The sequence below is a fragment of the Poecilia reticulata genome, linkage group LG17 (assembly GCF_000633615.1).
Source record: "Poecilia reticulata strain Guanapo linkage group LG17, Guppy_female_1.0+MT, whole genome shotgun sequence".
NCBI lineage: Eukaryota > Metazoa > Chordata > Actinopteri > Cyprinodontiformes > Poeciliidae > Poecilia > Poecilia reticulata.
Window position 1 is genome coordinate 25,910,862 of NC_024347.1, and position 5,388 is coordinate 25,916,249.

The 5,388-nt window shown below is 37.6% G+C and overlaps 1 long non-coding RNA gene across 1 annotated transcript in view; it reads right to left on the bottom strand.

Annotated features, from left to right (window-relative positions):
* Positions 1–4,770: 4,770 nt before the first annotated feature.
* The window catches only part of LOC108167091 (uncharacterized), a 4,161-nt gene continuing 3,543 nt past the window's right edge, over positions 4,771–5,388 (bottom strand). The window contains exon 3 of the long non-coding RNA XR_001777478.1: positions 4,771–4,826. This is a non-coding gene — a long non-coding RNA (uncharacterized LOC108167091). The remainder of the gene's footprint in view (positions 4,827–5,388) is intronic.

The window sequence follows — 5,388 nt, forward strand, 5'->3', positions numbered from 1 at the left end:
GCCATGGTCCAAACTTGGTGATATTTTAGGAAGGGCTATGTAAGTTTTGGCCTTTTTAAAATATATAAATAAGAAACAATTGCACTGCAATTTCTGTAGGTTCAGTCTCTTCTCCATTAAATGACACGCCTTATACAAATGTGTGAACAGTCTTAAAATATAATCATCTTGAAGTGGAATGGCATAATCTCACATTGAAAAATGTGAGCTTCAGAGGTTGACTTTTGTTTAAAAATGAGAAAGTTGCAGAAAAAAAAAGGGGTTCTGTGTCACGACAGATTTAGGAAAAATAAATCTGTGGAGTTCTGATTATTATTATCCAACACCTTTGTGGTAGGTAAAAACTTTTGAAACAGTTCTAATTTCCAAAAATGACTGGATTTAAATACATATGTCAATTTTGAACTAATTTTACATGTCACCCTAAAGTATTGAGATGGTTTGTCACACAGAATGCTGACAATGTTGTAGCTTAGATTGAGCTGCAACATTCGCTCCTACTAAAACGTAGCGCTATAATGCAGCATCAGAGTAGGGCTGTCCCTTAGATGCTACTTTTCAAACCACTTTTAAAGTTAAATGCAAAAGCTACTGATAACCACCCACTGCTTAATAGGACCATCAGTTGCCATCARTTGCCACATATATCACTTGACCCAACTGAATTYTGTTTAGAGCAACAGAAATGCATTAAAGKCATGTTTTAGCAAACAGCAGACATGTCTGAGAGGTGACAATGATGTCACATATTCAGAATGGGAGCAGACTGTATGCAAATGCAGCTCTGTAGTCCTCTTCTCCAAATCCCCTCGTCAAAGTGAGTCTCTCTAATTTATAGGAAGCTTAGTGTAAATTAAGTGAAATGGTACAAACGATGGACTTGGGTAAGTGCATTGAGAAATCAATGCATATTGTCATATATTTCACTAATAAACAATCTGGAGGTTTAATGTGTAAAGCTGTAATGCGAATTCAGAAAAAAGTATAAATGTTTTTCCATATTTGGGATACTTAATTCTTTTAATCGACTGGCTTACTGCTCAGCAAACACATCTTCAGGTGGATGGATATTAGCTGGTTGCAGCACCTTTTTTAAGGCCTTTCTTTTGCAAGACGTTAATGAGTCATAAGTCTTTTGTTTAGAGCTAGTCCAGGATGGGTTGCTGCATGCGGCAGTAAAAAAAAGACTGTTCAAACTACGTCAACCTAAAAGCCTAYGGCAGTTCTATTTAATAGCTATTTTAAAATATATTACCTAACCAATCAGATTAAACCCCAAAAAGGAGGTGCTTCATGAAATTCATGAAGGAATATTTTGGGCTGTTTTCATCTTTATTTCCTTAACTATAGACTCAAAATAATGAAGCTATGCTGGACTGAAAAAGAGGAACTGGCCAGTCATGTTGTTGAGTTTTGCAAAATGGAAACACGTTTGAGCAGAATGGCCATCAAAATACTCCAAACAAATGTTTACAATGATGATGTCAAAAATGTTTTCCTGCTTAACTTGTGGTGTCGGCCATAACCCCACCTTAAAACTCAGTCCAAACTGCCATCGTWTTGTAAGCAGCGTGTTAAGCTTTAGCCCCCTTGCTAGGTTTGTCATATCGCAACTACAAACTTCAAATGTATTTTATGTGGATTTTAGACAAACACAAAGGCTAAGTGTGATTTTGTAAAGCTAGATCAAGTTAAAAGTTTTATTGCTGTGTCTCAGCGGCTCAGGATGAGTAATGACTTAAGCTGATAAGTAGTATGAGCAACCACTTTACTTGGAGAATAAGATCAGTGAATTTTATGTTGCCATAAAAACAAACAAACAAGCAAAAAAAAMMCCCCMAAAAAACCAGCCCAGAATATCCTGAGGTCAGATTACRGTAGCTTGCCTTCCAGGATTTGGTGAGTTATTACAGTTAATGAGGCAGTTCTATCTTGCACAACCAGAACTGATTGAAGGTGCGTTGGAAGTAGATGCTGTATTAAAAGAGGAGGTTGTTTAAACAATCACTGAAACAAACACCTCNAGGAGGTGCTTCATGAAATTCATGAAGGAATATTTTGGGCTGTTTTCATCTTTATTTCCTTAACTATAGACTCAAAATAATGAAGCTATGCTGGACTGAAAAAGAGGAACTGGCCAGTCATGTTGTTGAGTTTTGCAAAATGGAAACACGTTTGAGCAGAATGGCCATCAAAATACTCCAAACAAATGTTTACAATGATGATGTCAAAAATGTTTTCCTGCTTAACTTGTGGTGTCGGCCATAACCCCACCTTAAAACTCAGTCCAAACTGCCATCGTWTTGTAAGCAGCGTGTTAAGCTTTAGCCCCCTTGCTAGGTTTGTCATATCGCAACTACAAACTTCAAATGTATTTTATGTGGATTTTAGACAAACACAAAGGCTAAGTGTGATTTTGTAAAGCTAGATCAAGTTAAAAGTTTTATTGCTGTGTCTCAGCGGCTCAGGATGAGTAATGACTTAAGCTGATAAGTAGTATGAGCAACCACTTTACTTGGAGAATAAGATCAGTGAATTTTATGTTGCCATAAAAACAAACAAACAAGCAAAAAAAAMMCCCCMAAAAAACCAGCCCAGAATATCCTGAGGTCAGATTACRGTAGCTTGCCTTCCAGGATTTGGTGAGTTATTACAGTTAATGAGGCAGTTCTATCTTGCACAACCAGAACTGATTGAAGGTGCGTTGGAAGTAGATGCTGTATTAAAAGAGGAGGTTGTTTAAACAATCACTGAAACAAACRCCTCGACAGTAAATTTTTCACAAACTACCAAAAAGCCTTAGGGYGAAGTTTTACTAGTTGTGATAACATCGCTTTGGGTGAAGTGGCCTAATTTAAATCCCCTCCTCTCTCCAGTTTGTTTACAAGAAAGGCTTGATGGGGTTTCCAGGCATGCCGGCTTACTTATGTTTCCAACATAATCTTCCAGCTATGATAGCTAGAAAAAAATGTCTTAAGAACAAATTTTATAGTATAGGTACCTGTTTCCAAAAAATATCCCACTTTATAGTGACAAATAAACATTAGGGGGGTGGGAGGAAGTTGAACATCTGGCCCACAGAGACTTCCTACATCTGGTAAACCTCACTCTGTTTTTCTCGTGCAAGATATTGYAGCCAGATTGTAGACACGAATGCACGTGTTCTCCGCATCGTGTGTGCTTTATTCTGCCTTCTTGTGCCTGTTCATCATTTGAGTGGTTGGAAAATAAACKAATATTTCTTAACATTGCAACAGCTGGTGGGCAGACAGAGGAAAGCCTTTGAGTTCCAACCAAAAATTCAGGTGATAGACTAGAAGAACAGATTTGTGAAATGGAAGACAAGTGACTCATGCAAAATGAACGTTGTGGAGTTGTTTTCAGCCTCCATCACTGTTACACCTCTAAACAAAATTCAGTCAAACCGACTCCAAAGTAACATATTTATTGAATAAAATCCAACAGTGTGCTTTATAAAGCAAAGGCAGGTTATGCATATATTGGCCAAACTTTGAACATTRAACAGAGCGCTGATCTTTCACTCATCTCAAAATGGAAAGATCACAGCCCAATTCAAATCCAACAATAAATAGTCGTTCATCAATACTGGTAAGCTCAGAAAGGAGAGCTTTAAACAGAAAGGAAGCCAAGAAAACCATGATTACTCTGGAGGARCTGCAGAKATCCACAGCTCAGGTGGGAGAATAATTGACAGAGCGGTTGGAGAGATGGATGGAGATGTTTACAGGGTAATTCTGATAGAGGCTGCAAAAATAGTTAAAACTGGGGTGGAGGTTGATTTAGATCAAAGCATCCTTAGATGTCGGCCAAGTCAAAGTTTTAGACATACAGTAAATGAAATTAAGAGTTTGCACCATTAAAAGTGTGAGCTTTTTCAAAGAAAAATGGGAAAACTTTACATTTCTGATATTACATATATCTGTACGCTACTTCATTGTAATGTGANTCACTGTTACACCTCTAAACAAAATTCAGTCAAACCGACTCCAAAGTAACATATTTATTGAATAAAATCCAACAGTGTGCTTTATAAAGCAAAGGCAGGTTATGCATATATTGGCCAAACTTTGAACATTRAACAGAGCGCTGATCTTTCACTCATCTCAAAATGGAAAGATCACAGCCCAATTCAAATCCAACAATAAATAGTCGTTCATCAATACTGGTAAGCTCAGAAAGGAGAGCTTTAAACAGAAAGGAAGCCAAGAAAACCATGATTACTCTGGAGGARCTGCAGAKATCCACAGCTCAGGTGGGAGAATAATTGACAGAGCGGTTGGAGAGATGGATGGAGATGTTTACAGGGTAATTCTGATAGAGGCTGCAAAAATAGTTAAAACTGGGGTGGAGGTTGATTTAGATCAAAGCATCCTTAGATGTCGGCCAAGTCAAAGTTTTAGACATACAGTAAATGAAATTAAGAGTTTGCACCATTAAAAGTGTGAGCTTTTTCAAAGAAAAATGGGAAAACTTTACATTTCTGATATTACATATATCTGTACGCTACTTCATTGTAATGTGACAAGATGTGAAAGGGTTCAAAGGGAATGTCCATATGACAAATAAAAAGGTTCAAAAGGTTTTTTTAGGTAGAGAAACAGAATCCTTACATGGTTTATTTTATGATTTGTTTTCATATCAGTAAGAAAGTGATATGTTTTCCTTACTTTTTCCCCAAATATTTAATGAAATTATTGACCAGTGTGCTTCAGGAAGATGTGCTTAGTGGTTAGTCATTCGCTAGTCTTACCTTGAAATGTTTTGTCATTTCAGTCAATGCTTCACATTCCGCCAAGAGGACACATCTAAACACACATCACAACACAAATTTTTACAAAGTAAAAAACAGCATACGCCAGTAAAACTGCTCAGAATTTATCCTCTGCACTTTTTCAAATTAGCTCAGGAAAAAACACTTTGCTTTATTTGTCCCTCCCACCATCTCTCCACTCTTTCTGCTTCTCTGGTTAGATTATCACTGCAGACTTCATTTACTTTTTTCAAATTAAAAAAAAAAAAAAAAAAAAGGAATCCTCTACAAGTCCGGTCTGGGTTTCATTTTCTGACAATGAAGCCTTTTGTCCTGGTCTGGTCAGGAAATGGGAGAGAAAGAAAAAGGGAGTGAGAGAAAGAGAGACAGAAAAGGAAGGGAAGAAAAGAGCAAGGAAAGGGGGAGCTAAAAGGTAGCTTGAGTGCCCTGGGGGCCTCAAAGCAAGGGATGAAGTGAGGAAAAGAGGGATGGAGCATGGAGAAAGGGCAGCCTGGTGACAGAGGCCGCAGATAGCGTTTGTAGAGATTTTAAAGGGGGAAATTGCTGAAAAGGAGTGCACTCAAAGGATCAGAGTGAGATCAGGTAGAAAAAAAAAT